We start from the raw sequence: 16,608 nt of genomic DNA on the forward strand, positions 1-16,608 counted from the left end.
TAACTTCCACGTGGTTGACTTTGTTTCCAAACCCTTTAATTACTGTCAGCTTTTTAGCACTAGGTCTTATAAAACAGTATATTGTCTGCCTTATACTCACAGTCAGTGAATTTGTATGCAACACTAATAATTTCATCTGTGAAAGGTGTGACTACTTAATTAGTCTGGAAGCTTTCTTCTCAAGTATAATCTTTGCCTGTGAGCTTTTTCCACCTCAAGCAATATCTTTCCCTAACCCTACCAAAATATTTTTTGCTAAGGCGGTAAAACAATCACTTCCAGAGCCTTCTTGAAATAAGTAGTTTAAGCCTCAGCAAAAATCATGCCACACATCCATCTCATGAATAACTTCCATAAACAGACACTCTGAAAAACACCCCAAACCTATCACGCTTGACAAATATAATTAAGCTATGCTAGTGGTGCAGGTGGGAGTGAACAACTTGTGATATAGAACCCAGAGAGATATGCAGAGAGACATCAGAGCTATCCAGGGATGTTACAAATGCAGGTAAGACACTAGCCCTAACTGGATTCCTTCTTTTATGCCAAATGATGCCTAAATACAAATAAATGACAATTCACGTCAATAATTGGTTAAATAGCTGGTGTCTTCTCAGGGATATTCAAGACATGCCTGCACAGGACGAGATGCTCATCAAGCCAAATTGTGTTACTAGCGATGGCTTGCACCTCTCGTTTCATAGCTTATGTATGCTGGCTAAAGCCTTTGTTGTCCCTAGTCTGGACATTCCAGTATATTTAACATATCAGTAGCAAAATTATATCATATTAAGGTGTCCGTCCTTAAATCCAGAAGCCTAAACAATGAACTGCATTATCTTAAGGCATGATCCTACATTCAAAAAACATCCACGTCTACATATTCACTGAAACTTGGTTTGAACGTAAAGAGAACACTTCCTTATACCAAAGTGTTACGCTTTATATGCCTTTAGGCCACGTGGCAACAGTGGTTGAGTCTACTTGTTAGTGAATGTATTTCCTCCAACTAAGTCCCTAGAGACTCACAGACTAAACTCATTGAACTACATTGTTCTGTACAGGATTAGTTTTCACTAATAGCTTCTACAGAAAACCTTCTTTGTCCCTCTGATGACCAGTAAAATTACTTGGTGTTCTAAATGACCTTCTGATTGGCAAAAAAAAAAATCTCTTGTTTTGGATGACTTTAACTACCCTTCAACAAATTGTGACACCTATAACTCCAATTTAGGATTTGGGAAATATCTTCCAATTTAGGTTATGCCCAAAACTTTTTAAACTTAATAAACAACTCTTATCTTGAGCAGCTGATAAATAAACCTACTAGAAGGGATAGTATTCTTGACCTGATTCTGACAAACATGGCTGCCTCTTGCACTACTCTGGTATTTCCTTCTCTACTGAAGTCTGACCGTAAAATTATGACCTTCCCCTTTGAAGTCCCAAAAGCTGCTTCACCAAACCCCAGTCAATGCACCTCAATGTACTATGTGATGAAATAACAAAATTCACTCAAGACTGTGCCTCCAAGGAGCTTGATACAGCAAAAAGATTCACTAAGGAATTCAACACCATATAAAAATGCATACAACTATCACTTCCTACCAGAACCAAGTATCATGGAAAATTCAAAAAAACAAACAACCATCCTTTATAGTCCACCATCATAAATAAACTATATAACAAATGAAAAATGTACTTTAAATTATTTATTAGATCCAAATCCATGTTCTCAAGGATGACATCAAAACCATTACAAAAAACTGAATGACACTATTAGGTTCACTACAGGAGCTCATGAATGCAGGTTGGCTTTTGAAGCCAAAGATAATAAATTCATTATTTAGCTTTGTTATAAAACTAAAAAAAAGTCCTACATTCCTTAGAACTTATTTATAACTGGGGTCTCCTATTCTGATCCAAATGACATTGCCAATATTATTGGTAAGTAATTTAGTGCCAACTTTGTCCCTGAAACTTCTTTTAAAAGTCTTCAAATACCTGAATACTACCACAAAATATCTCTACAACTCATGATAATGCTAACCAAAATGAAAAATACTTCCTCTATGGAACTTGACAAAATGCCTCCATGTCCTTGCCAACATTCTCCTCAAATCGTTTAGCTTAAGTTTAGCTACTGGCTTTGTTCCTAATGAGTGGTGCACAGTAGTAGTGATGCCCCCTCCATAAGGGTGACCAACCAGGGTAAGTACAGAATTACTAGCCTTACAAGCTTCATCTGCAAAGTTATGGAATGTATTTTAACTGACCTCATGAACTGTGATATGAAGAGACTTCTTAGACGTGACCCTCCAACAGCCTGGTTTTGTGAAGGGCATATCCATAGTTTTCATACAGGAACAGGAATCTCACTCATGTTTTATGCAACTCATAAAGTGTCCCACAGAACCTGCCCTTGCACTTTAAAATTGTGCTTGGTACTTCTGCCATGAATGCAGTATGTAGTGCAGAGTCCTGAAGGCAGCAGTTATGTAACAAGGTCCCAAACAGAAAGTAACAAAGATAAAGCTGGATAAGCCATGCAACAACAAATGCAATCCTTATCTTTTTGCCCTGTCTCAGTTTCCATATATTATGTGCCTGTTTGTTGCATATGTTAAATGCAAGTGATGAACATAATATCTTCAAACTTGATGCTAGCAATGATTTTATAAAAACTGGCCAGAAGTAACACTTTGATGCAGAGTTCTGTCTTGAATAGCAACACAGGTGTAGTTTGTAGTAAATGACTCTCTTCTGCAGTACGTATGCTTCTTAGAAGCTAAGCTTATATAGATGACTAAACTTCAGCCTTGTACTGATACGTAATGAGACAGGGAAGGAACTTGATTGATGGTTTACATACTACAGATGAAGCCCTTATAAAGTATAAATATATTATCTTAACTCATTTACACACCAGTGTGGGCAAAAGAGACAAGACACAGGGATTCAAAGCTGGTGATGGCGTGTTTACCTCCAGCAATTTCTCCTTGCATAATGCATGTTATTAAATAAATGACTTATTTGTACTTGTAGGTCATTTTTGAAAAGTTACAAGTTATCTTATTATAGCTAACTGAACATCAAAGGTGAATTAATTTGCATAATATAGAAAATAAACATGTTTGTCATTTAAACTGCAGCAGATGTTTTACTATTAGCAAGGTTTGCTGTTCTGATAATTACAGAATTGTGTTTTTGAATACTATTTTCTGCATGGCTCTTACTTCATTCATCTGGAAATAGTTGTATGTGAATGTACTTGGGTGCCAGATGACTTTGTTGTAAATATGTGCCTCTATAATATACTCATGTGACACATGAGTGAAAGGACTGATACTCAACCAAGTCAGTTGACTCAGCCTAAAAAAATACTAGAATGCTTCATTAAGCTTTCTTCAGCAGTATGCTTGTTAGCAGCTAGTTCTATATAGATGAAAAACATCAGTTTATTATATGGGTTTGTATACATACTGTTCAGTTCACTGGGTTATAAATGGGTTAGGTGGGTTATACTACCTGACACATAATAAGGAAGAGACAGCTTTTAACATTCACTCTGATGACTTCTGAAATCCTCAAAGTGTTGGTCATTACCTGTGAAACACTGAAAGAGTTGGACCTGTCCCATTTAACCTCTAGAGCATTACAAAAATGTAAGAAACCAAGCACAGATGAGTCTGCTATATTTGACTGCAGGAGGTCAGTATTGAAGCATGTCAGAAAAATGGCGTTCGATGGCTAAGCCAGAGAAGACAGCATCAGTGAAGTTCACAAACACTGTGAGCATAGTAACTGAGCTACTGTCAAGGGAAAATGTAAAACCAAGAGCATATGTGAAAATATACACGCATGTAAAGCAGCATATTGATTTTCTAGAGTCAGAAGGACAATTAGACTACTATAAAGTAAAGATTAGGGCACAAATGTCAGTGCAAAGGAGGGCGACATGTTTAAGGAAATGTAACTAGTTATTGAAGAGAAAAACAGAAGCTACTGAAACAGTAGCAAGATAGTGGATAGAGGTTAGTTAACAAGAACTATACCGCAAACTTGTGAATAGCGTTGTTCAATAGGGCACATTTGCAGAGATTGATTAAAGAGTCATAATCATACCTCTCAGCTTCATTGCTCAAAATTTCTGTGAAAAGACAAAAATAATGGGGGACCAAAGACCAATATCAGGGACATTTTGTAAATATTGTTCTAATTCACTTACAGCAGAGAGATAATAGAACAAAAGGTTTTGCATCAACATGCATTTTCTAAGAATAAGAAGTATGACAAATTATGTTCTGACATCATGGACATTATTAAAACAGTCATTGATTTACGAAAATTAAAAAAAGGGCAAAGACTCAGACACAGTCATACATGTTGAATTAAATCAAAGACATTTGGGAAATATGATCATGATACAGTGGTTGCTGGTAATAAAAACATAAAAAATGAGTCAATATCAGCATAAGGCAGGATGTAGAATAAGGTAATTAGGCTTTCTATTGTCCATTTATGAGGTTAAAAACACTTAGCTGAGCCACAGGTGGAACACCTCCATGTTTACCGTGTAGTTCATATCCCAACGTTTTACCCTGTATACTTTCTGAAATGTAGCTCTGTGGCACTGCCCTTGGTACCAGGTAGGTACATCTACTACATAGCCTATATTCATACCTGAACCACAGTTCATATCTAGCAGTATTGAATTATATACTCATCTAATGGCTCATTTCAGTGACACAGCCAAGGGACCATCACAGGCAATGCCTATTGCATATGAACTTCTTTGTTTCAATCAGCTGTCTTTTTTATTTTTTTATTTGAATGCATTTGACTTGGCACAACAGAGTTTCTTCTCACATCCTGGAGCTATGTCACTGGTGAATTGGTGATCCTCCAACTTGTCCATAGGTGTGTGTGTGTGTGTGTGTGTGTGTGTGTGTGTGTGTGTGTGTGTGTGTGTGTGTGTGTGTGTGTGTGTGTGTGTGTGTGTCTATATCTGCATGTGTCTGTGTGTATGTCTATATGTTGTGTGTGTGTGTGTGTGTGTGTGTGTGTGTGTGTGTGTGTGTGTGTGTGTGTGTGTGTGTGTGCACATGTGTGTGTGTGTGTGTGTGTGTGTGTGTGTGTCTGTGTCTATGCGTGCATGTATCGTGTGTGTGTGTGCCTGTGTGTATGTTTGTATGTGTGTGTGCGTGTATGCGTGCACGCGTGTATGTGTGTGTGTGTGTGTGTGTGTGTGTGTGTGTGTGTGTGTGTGTGTGTGTGTGTTTGCGCGCGTGTGTATCTGTGTCTATGTGTGCATGTGTCTTGTGTGTCTGTCTATGTGTGCATGTGTCTGCGTGTATGTCTGTGTGTGTGTGTGTGTGTGTGTGTGTGTGTGTGCACGCACGCGTGTGTATGTGTGTGTGTGTGTGTGTGTGTGTGTGTGTGTGTGTGTGTGTGTGTGTGTGTGTGTGTGTGTGTGTGTGTGTGTGTGTGTGTGTGTGCTCCCCATTGAAAACTTATGATCAGTAATTATTCTTCTTATAGCTGTGAAAGATAAATGATGACCTCACTGTGATGTCATTAAATCATTTTTGTAGATAGCTTCACCCATCCACAAACCACAACCCAGCTATTTATATATTCCAGTTTTGAAAATACTATATCAAGAGGTAGATGTCATACTCCATGGTATGTGATTCTCAGATATATTCCTCTTTCCCCACATTTAGTTTTGCTGTTATGAAAATCACAGTTATAGTCCTTAAAGAACTCATATGAGCTTGTGATCTGGGGTGGAGGATGAGTATGTATGTGTGTGTGGGGGGTGCACATAAGCAAGCTTGCGCCTCTGTACAAGCAAATTTCCCAGTTGCACTATTTTAGTAGGAAACATTGCAATGATCATAACCAAAAGTAAAATTACACAGATATATTTTGCCCAAAAGGGGTGTTTTCTTTTTCCAAGGTTGCGTACAACTGCAGAGTGAATATATAAGTAGGAGATGGAGAACAAAGACTCCACATTAGAGGTATAGGAATCCCTTGCTCTTTTTGCTAAAAGAATTAAGAAAAAGAAAACAAAAACCTTTTACATTTTTTATCTGAAATCTGTATTTGTATTTGTTTTGTTCTGAACATAGCACTGCTTTCTAACAAAGTAATCTCTATACTAGAACCGGTTTGTAAATAAGTGGAAAAATTCACAAGGGTATGTAGATATGAATTAAGTAACATCTATTATAACCCAGAAAGACTACCTACCTCCTGCACAAAAATATTGTTAAAAATGTAGTTAGAAACTGAACAGTATGTAACATATGTTCTTAACACAAGGCCTGAATTTGCAAGAATAAAGCATTTAAACATAACAGCACTGTGGCAGGCAAGCATCTTGCAGAGTTACGTTCCTTCAGTTCATTAAAGTCTAAGAAATGCTACTGTTATGAGAATGATGACTTTATTTCAAACCTAATACTTAGAGCTTCATGTTGCCTGCCAACTGGTGCTATGCTGGCAGTATGCCAAAAAGGCTCACTAAATAAGAATTTTGCATAGTGGACAGAGGCAGCAAAGCAAAGTGCTTACAGGTATGCATGTTTTTCTTTTATTACTTTCTGATTGAAATAGGTTTGTAAAATGTCAACATCCCCCCAAAGGGCATTCCAGGTGAATAAAATATATTTATAAACCTACTATAGGTCACAACACTAGTGCAGTACATTACAGATTAATGTTACAATGGCCTTGCCTCTGATCATGTTTATTTTCTCTCCTTGTCTTAAAGCAGAACAAAGAAGAGAAATCAATATATTTCTGATTTTAGATCCCAGTAACTCTCTATCGCTTGCTGAAGTCGGTTGTGTTATTGAAATGAGGAATGTAACTTGTTTAACTGCCACAAATAAGAAAGGTTAGTGAAGAAAAAGTTGCTGCTATTCCATGTGGAAAAATAATAGCACACATATCAATCGATTAGCTCAGTGCACTGTCAAGTGCAAAAAGTCACCTGCTTATTATTCAGTGGTCCCAGATATATCATTTCATTTTAAGATTTCACATCAATCAGCTGAAAGACTGAAAAGTCATATATGGTCACAGCATTTGTAAAGCATGACTTGTCTACACATATTTCCATCTAATCTGAAATGACATTTTTCCAAGGTTTTGAGATAACTAGATGATGTGAACCTCTGTCATATCTATACACTGCTTTGAAGAATACACATTACCATGTTTGTGATGTGTGATGTGAAGTGATACATACACACACACACACACACACACACACACACACACACACACACACACACACACACACACACACACTTTGACCTGCCTCATGTTCAAAGCTTTACTGTGATGGACATTCACCCTTTGGTAGGATGATTTACTATGTCTTTTAGATTAATTCTCTTAATTATTAATCCATTTTTCATATACTACTAACTGTATGCAGCATCCCCTTCACTTTAAAGAATGTATGCATACATTATAAACATATAATGCATTTAATTACTCACAGTCATTCCCAGTGCTATAATTAACATAACATCAGACTCATCATTACAAAGACATGCGTCTGGAGTGTTTCTTCCCAGGCCTCCGCTGAAAATTGACTTTGTTCCAAGTTGGACTTTCCCGGTAAACAAATATTAAATAAAATAAAATAAAAAATAAAAATAACATCAGACTCGATGACTCATGAGTTATTATACAGAGAAATGAAAACATTATAAATATACTTTTTAGCTACTTGCAATCATGGTACCTGAGTGTTTTTTTAAACAACCTTCCATATCTGTTATGGGAACTGTCATTCAAAGGTTTAATACTCTCATATTCGCCCCTTCCTACTTAGATTATCAGCATCAATGTGTATGAAGTAGAAGTTAAGTACCCCTTCCAGTATGATGCCTTTTAGATTTGAAGGATCATAGTGAACTCAGGTCCAGAAGTCTGCAACAAACATTTCTGAGAAGACTCCTATATAACACATCACAGAGGCCTGATTTTCAAATGAAGCATTTGGATGCATCTTTAAATCTGGAAAACTTTATAAATATTTTCTGGTTATGCATTAGATTTGATAACTGTACCTTGTATGTAGTAAGATCTAGGAGTTAGAGTATATGTAGTAGGATCCACAGCAGGGTTAGCCACCTGGCACTGTAAACCTTGGCTCCAGATGACTGTCACTGTTGAAGTGACACCTCAACCCCATGTGCAAAAGTGGGAAAAAGGGGTTGAGAATGGATGGACAGATGGATCCAGTAATTAGATGGCATACAGTAAGATTTAGGAAGCAGACAGTATATATAGTAAGATTTAGAAATCAGCCAGCATACAATACGATTTGGGAATCAGATAGTATACAGTAAGATTTAGGAATCAGACAGTATATATATATATATATATATATATATATATATATATATATATATATATATATATATATATATATATATATTAAGATGAAGGAATTACACAGTGTGTAGTAAGATATAGAAATCGGACAGTATATAGTAAGATGTAGGAAGCAGACAGTATATAGTAAGATCTAGGCACTGGATGGTGTGTAGTAAGGTACAGGAATCAGACAGTATACAGTAAGAGCTAGGAATTAATATGTAATAAGATCTAGGAATTAAACTGCATATAACAAGATCTAGGAATTAGATAGTATGAAGTAAGATCTACAAATTAGACAGTATGTACTAATATTTAGGAATTAGAATGTATGTAGTAGGATCAAGTAATTAGATGGTATACAGCAAGGTTTATGAATCAGGCAGTATATACAGTAAGATGTAGGAATTCAACAGTATGTAGCAAGATTTAAGAATCAAACAGTATATAGTAAGATTTAGGAATCAGATAGTATGAAGTAAGATCTAGGAATTAGATGGTATATAGTAAGATATAGGAATTAGAGTGCATGCAGTAGGATCAAGTATGATAGTTTTCAGTAAGGTTTAGGAATCAGGCAGTATATATATATATATATATATATATATATATATATATATATATATATATATATATATATGGGTCTACCTGAGATGGTCGACAGGCCATATGATCGACACTCATTTGGTCGACAGTTCATTTGGTCGACAAGCAGATTTGCCCCCCCTCCACAATGTTGTGCGACCCTGGAGTTGATATATATAGTTAGGGGGGGGGTCTGGGGGGCTTCGCTTGTCGACCAAATGAGTGTCGATCATATGGCCTGTCGACCATGTGAAGTAGACCCATATATATATATATATATATATATATATATATATATATATATATATATATATATATATATATAGATATATACACATATAGATTCACATTAGAAGCTTGAAATACTGAAATATCGAAATTCAGTATTCCAAGCCCATAAAGTGGAAACCTGAAAAGAACGAAAACTCAGAAGCGCGAAATTCAAAATCTTGCATACCGGAGATTTTGAATTAGCACTTCTGGGATTTTTTCTGTGGTTATGTATTCAGGTAAGTGTTTATGTGTTAAGGGCTTTGGGTATGGGCTGTGGTGTGTGTTGATGTGTTTTGTTGCTGTGATGTGTGTGTGCGAGGACAATGTAGCTTGTGTGGTGGTGTTTAGTGTGAGTTTGTATGTAGTGCAACCTCGGAGTTAGAATATTTAAGTAGGGCGGGAGTGGGAGACAGAGCATGTGTTTGTGTATGCGCAGGCTTGTGTTTGTGTACAGCAGAAGCAGTAATTCAAAATTTCTGGTATGCAATTTTTGAATTTCACACTTCTGAGTTTTCGTTCTTTTCAGGTTTCCACTTTATAGCCTCGACATACTAAATTTCGATATTTCAGTATTTCAAGGATATAAAGTGAATCCATATATATATGTATGTGTGTATATATATATATATATATATATATATATATATATATATATATATAGTAAGATCTAAGAATTAGCTGGTAAGTAGTAAGATCTAGGAATCAGTATGAAGTGAGATCTACAAATTACATGGTATGTAGTAAGATATAGGAATTAGACAGTGTGTAGCAAAGTACAGGAATTAGATGGCATGTAGTAAGATACAGGAATTAGTGTGTAATAAGGTACAGGAATTAGATGGTGTGTAGCAAGATAAAGGAAATAGAATGTATATAGCAAGATCTAAAAATTAGATGTTATGTAGTAAGATATAGGAATTAGAATGTATACAGTAAGATCTATAAATTAGATGATATGAGTATGATTTAGGAATTAGACGGTATGTGGTAAGAGCTAGGAATCAGGATGGTATGTAGTAAGATCTAGAAATTAAACTGCATATAGCAAGATCTAGGAATTAGACTGCATGTCAGCTGCCAACTTGCCAAGGGTGCTGTTACAGTAATCTAGTAGGTGGTAGTTCTTGGGCCAGGTGGCCAGAGGCAGTGGTTACACCCAACTGTGGTGGCCAGATGGCATTCGCCAGCTGATCCAGTGTGTCTGATAATCATTACAGAAAGGGTTAGAGTATAGTGACCCAATACATCATCTCCCTCTCAACTACAACTTCCACTTCAAACATCAGGTCCATTTCATCCAGGGTGAGTAGCTAGGTCAGGCTACCTGCATGTGATGAAGACAAACCCTCCCTGATGAGGCAATCCCACACCTCTCACCTGCCTCATCCTTAGCCTAGGTCAGGGCAGCAGTGGGACATGGATAACACCGCTGTAGCTTTGTGTACCATGGTGTCCTCTACAAGGGTGACAAAACTGGAAAACATTAAATTAGTGGTGATGAAGACTATGAGATGAAATAGCAGATATAAGCCATAATGGGACATGGATGCCACAAACCCCCTCTGTACCTGAAAATTGTACTGCCTCCTGTGACAGCTGGCAGTATTTTCTGCATATATGGCCTGCAGAAACACAAAAGGATATAGAGGCAACCACATAAAACACACAGATGTGTGCAAATGCAAGTAACAGTGTAATGACACAGCTTCATATACAGATGCCAGCAAGAAGAAATCTGAAATGATCCCCATAGCCCAACCAAGTATAAGAGCATGTTCATCTGCAAAGAATGAACAATCAGTCAGATTCCCACACTGCAGAGTAGTATTCTGCACTACTACAATTATTTACAAAGGAGCAGGGGCAGCTGCACTAATGCTGTGAGGTACACTGAAGCTGGCACAGCTGCACTAATGCTGTTAGGCACACAGTTGCACAAATAATGTAAGATACACTGAAGTAGATAGAAGTGCACTAATGCTTTTAGGCACATAGCTGCACTGATGTACGAACATACACTGAAGCAGATACAGCTGCACTAATGCTTTTAGGCACATAGCTGCACTGATGTACCAACATACACTGAAGCAGACACAGCTACACTAATGCTGCCAGGCTCACAGCTGCACTGACGCATACCTCTCAACTGTACAGATTTTTGCAGAATGTCCAGATTTTTGCTTCATTGTTTTTGGTCTATTTCTCATAAAAATGTGGTTTTCTGGCAATTCACTGAGAGCTGAAGTCAGAAAATAATGACATACATTTGAGTTTCAGACTTCATGCACTTCAGAAAATTCATGCTAATTCAATACCTGTTATTCTATTAACTTTCTAAGTTTGTAACAGCAATTTTTAAAAAAGTGTCCCTATTTTTGGGTCTTTGTCCCCCCATTATTTATGGCTTTGTCCAGATTTCTTGCTCTAAGATGTTGAAAGGTATACACTGACATTGTAAGGTACACTGAAACAGACACAGCCATACTAACATTGTTAGGCACACAGCTGCACTAATACTGTAAGGTACACCATAGTAGACATAGCTGCACTAATGCTGAAAGGTACACTGAAGCAGTCACTTCTGCTCTAATGCTGTTAGGCACATAGGTGCACTAATGCTCTAAGGTACATTGAAGCAGACACAGCTACACTAACATATCCATGTGCAGTGATGCAGAAGAATGGCATGGTGCCCACTATGCCCCAGACCCACAAAAATCCAGTGTTACAACACAACAGCTGCCAGCAGCAGCACAAACAACATACAGAGAGAATCATCCACAGCAGCCAACCTAGAATATTCCAGGATATCAGATTACATAAAAACAGAAAATCAGAAAGACACGTTAGATGCAGGCAGTTTTTTTATTAAATGCCATATTTTACACAGTAGACATGGTAAATACTTATTATACCATTCAGAACATATCTATGTTCTGCTTCCTACTCTTCTAAATCTTCAGGGTGACTAGCACATGGGATGTTGGTCATACTCAACACCAGAGCTACCAGATAATACCAGGTTCACCTTCCTGAAAAGGCCTGTGTATGGTTCCAACATCTGTTCCCTGAGCTGACTGTGCAGGTGATAAAACATGCATACAAGATAGGCACTCTCCATGACACACTAGTCTCAGCTGCTACCTCCATGAATGTACATCAAAAGAAAATCCATCATGAGAATAAGCCCTACAGCGACTGTGACTGACATGCAGCACAGACTCTAGCACCGCCTAGATGTGGAATACACAAGCACACACATGGTGGTGTAGATCATGCAGCTGTGAATGGCATGCTGGTGATGAGCAGTACAGTGTATCTATGCCTCATGTCACTTGTGTACTTCTACAAAACATAGAGAGTCATAGACGAAGGAAGAATCTAGCCACATCAGCATACATAACGTACAAACTAGAAAGTGGCTTTCATGGCCAACCTGCTATTTTGAATACTAATGGAATTGAGCAGCAGACTCATTTCAGCAGGTTGATTACCATGGTAAGAGATAAATTAGCAATTATTTATTTCTTTATTTATTTAATTTTACATTTGTTAACCGGGAAAGTCCAACTGGATATATGTCCATTTTCAGTGGAGGCCTGGGGAGAAAAGCTCCAGACATACATTATATGGATACATACAGTGAAATATTACAAAATGGACATTTGTTCAACAGTAGATGCACACATATTCAATATGTTTCTAGAATACACACAGGAAATATTTAGAAATTATTAACTTTTAAGGGAGAACATATACATTATTAGTAGTTAACATAGATTTTACTAGTACATGGTTGTGCCAAGTTATCATCCTTACTTTAGTATTTTCCAGTAGGTAAGAGACATGTAATCAGTTTTCGACTCAGTTAATGTATCAGAGTGATACAATGAAAGTTTCTACATGTACTAAGGTTTTCATGTATAGATAGTATTTTGAGGAGGGATTAGTCAGGGTTTGTACAGGGACAAAGCCAATGCATTTTTAGGTGTTTTTTAAGGGATGTTTTGAATTAGGTTAAGGAGGGAACTGTAGTAAGTTCCGCAGGAAGTAAGTTCCAGGTTTTGCCAACAGAGTTGGTAAATAGTGATTCACCAGCTAAATTGTTGGATTTAACAGTTTGTACTAGCATTCTGTTGGAGGAGCAGAGTGTTTTTAGGTTACTGTAGGGGGTGATAATATTTTCCAGTATGGGTATGCTGTCTGGTTGGTAGAGAACTTTGTGAACAACTATTAATTGGTTATATTGAAGTTGGTAGGGTAGTTCAAGCCCGCCTAGTGATTTAAGGTTTAGACAGTGATGTGTTCTATATGCTGATCTTGTGGCAAATCTGACACTATTATTGTAGCAGCTAGTAAGTTTATTGAGGTCAGATTTGCTTAGGTTTGCAAAGATGGGTGAGGCATAAAGAAGGGTTGATAGCAAATGTGTATGGGCAATTACAGTCCTAGCTGATGGGGTTAGGAATTGTTTAATCTTACATAAATAAAGAGCCTAGTTTCTTATTCACTGTTTTAATAGCTTTGTTGATGTGAGTGTGACTCCCATGCCCTGGCCCAGCAATCAAGGAGCCTCAATCCTCACCACTAACACTAGATAGGGCATCTCATATAGGAGGAAAGGATAACCAATACACACAGTAAAGTGCAATTTCCCTTAAGAGCACACAGAGATCACAGTCAGTCTGGGGTTGGTCACTCACTTGCTCTCCAGGTCCCCAATAAGACTCCCAAATGGCACAGCTATAGGGTCCAGATCTTAGCCTAGCTGGGCAAGCTAAAACCTCCAGCACCCTCTCTGTCCAACTAATGCTTCATGTCCCTGCCCAAGTAGCTGACACACACACACACTTTGAGATAAGAGTTTATACAACCACACAGACACTCCTGAGAAAGGCTGGCACAGGTTCTCCAGCTGTGCCCCTATTACCCAAACTATACAGTAGTACCGCTTGCCACCACCCAGCTAATATTTATCAGCTACTCAAAGGCCCTTAAAAGGGTGTCCTATTATTACAGTGTAATATTATTATCCAATTGGTAGTATAACTAAACTGTCAAGGCTTATTGGAGTGACTTGGTACAGTAATCACTATAAATAAGAAGTGTACTCTATCTCTACACAAAACAGCCACAGTTGAAAGGTTTTAAAATATTTAATAATAAATAATAAAAATAAAAGACAATACTTCTTACTACACAGTGCTAGTCAAGAGTTCAGAGATCACAGAGAAATACTTAAAATAATTCAGCAGTACAGTTTTGACATCACAGAAAAACACTTAGTCTAATCTTTCTAGTTTCTAGCTATTTCTAAAAGAAAACAAGTCTTAGATAACTTACATATGAGCAAGACAGTGCTGTGAGTTGGATGGTCAAGACAAAATGCTTATACCTCTCTGGTTCTCTCTGTTTAAATTGAAATTGCAGTTCTGATTCACATTACATCATCCTTCACACTTTTCTGGGGTTCCCAGGCTACACATCACATCATTATTCACACTTCCCTGGGTTCCCAGGCTAATAGAAACTACATTTACATTCTTAACATCTCCTTTTGTTATCTTGCAGCTGGTCAGGAAGCAGAGCAATAACAATACATTTCCATGTTTAAATCTAGCAATTTAATTCTTGGTTAAAACAATAGAAAGAATTTCTTCATCTAGACCCTTTGGCAACACTTTCTACATCAAAGGGTCACCACATGCTTTACTTTGGTCAGTAGAGTGCACTGTTGTCACATTTATTTCCAGTTCCACATGTAACACTATTTCTTTACATTTAAGACAACAAGCCTGTAGTTTACATTAATATTTACAAATGACAGAATTATCTGCAAAATTCTATCTGGCTAGGTTGGCAGCCTTCACAGTGAGCATCAAATTTAAGGTTGTTGTCAATTATTACTCCTAGTAGTTTAGTACTTGGTTCTGGGGAAATTATGGTATCATTGTTAGATGTTATGGTGAGAGATGGTAAAGGGACCTTACGGGTGGGGGTGAAGAGTAACAGCTTAGTTTTATTTGGGTTTAATAGTAGACGGCAACCAGTGAGCCAGTTCTCTACTTTGTTGAAGGTGTTTTGGGATAAAGATTTTAAGTATGTGGGGGAGGTGGCAACACAGAGTAGGGTCGAGTCATCTGCATACTGAATACATGTTGCATCTGGGATGACTTTATGCAGATCATTAATGAAGATGTAGAATAGGAGGGGGCCTAATATAGACTCCTGGGGACTCCAAGGGTGATTGGTAATAGGGAAGATAAGTTATCTTTCCATAGTACAGCTTGTTTTCTGCCACTTAGATAGGAATGAAACCAGCTAATCGCTAGGTTATCTATGGAGAGTGTTTTTAGTGTCCCTAAGAGTAGCTGGTGGTTTACCATGTTGAATGCCTTGGAAAGGTCTAGGAAGAGGGCTTGTTGTTATTATGGTTTTTATTTATTGTGTGAGAGAAGGAAAGAAGGGCTGGACTAAATCCATGCTGGGAGGGGGCTAGGAGATTGTTCAGATTAAGATAGCCTAGGAGTTGTTTATGGATACATTTTTCCATAATTTTAGCCAAGGGTGACAGGATGGCTATAGGCCTGTTATATGAGAGTTCAGTGGAATTAGCCCCTTTATGGAGAGGAATAATGTGGGAGATTTTCCAGATACAGGGGATATAAGCTTCAACTATAGATCTGTTGATTATAATTGAAATGGGATAAGCTATTTCATCAGCGGCTTTTTGTTGATACTCTGCGGGTAGTAGGTCTGCCGAAAGGGTGGTGGGTTTCAATTTCCTGACTAGTGACCTAATAAAAGATGTTGGTACTGGCTGAAATTTGAAGAGGGTATGATTACTGGGTGTGAGATCAGTAGAACTTGGGCTATTGGGGGCTAGTTTGTTGGCAAGGGATTGAACAGTTTCTATAAAGAAAGTGTTAAAGGTGTTAGCAACAATTGTTGGAGGTTTTTGGAGGGTAGTCAAGGGGGTAGTGGTAGACGATTGTCCTGGATGGAGAAGTTTATTTATGCTAGACCAACATTTTTGTGGATGATTTTGGTGTTTTTGTTGCAGATGACAGTAGTAGTTTTTTTTTTTTTTTTGTTTGGCTTAATAGACTTCTTTGTATCATTCCTTAGTTGTTTATATATAAGGTGGTCTTTTGAGGATTTAGTGGTTCTCCAGGAAGCCCACGCTTTATTTCTGTATATGATTTTTTGTCTGGTATCTTTTGACAGCCATGGTGCTACTTTATTATTGGTTCTGATAGTACGTTTGGGAGCATGGTTATCCAGGATAGAAAGAAACTTAGAGTTAAAGTACGAAACTGTTTCATCTAATGGAAGCAGTTTTAA

The sequence above is a fragment of the Protopterus annectens genome, chromosome 10.part0 (genome assembly GCF_019279795.1).
Source record: "Protopterus annectens isolate FY-2018-M chromosome 10.part0, PAN1.0, whole genome shotgun sequence".
Lineage (NCBI taxonomy): Eukaryota > Metazoa > Chordata > Ceratodontiformes > Protopteridae > Protopterus > Protopterus annectens.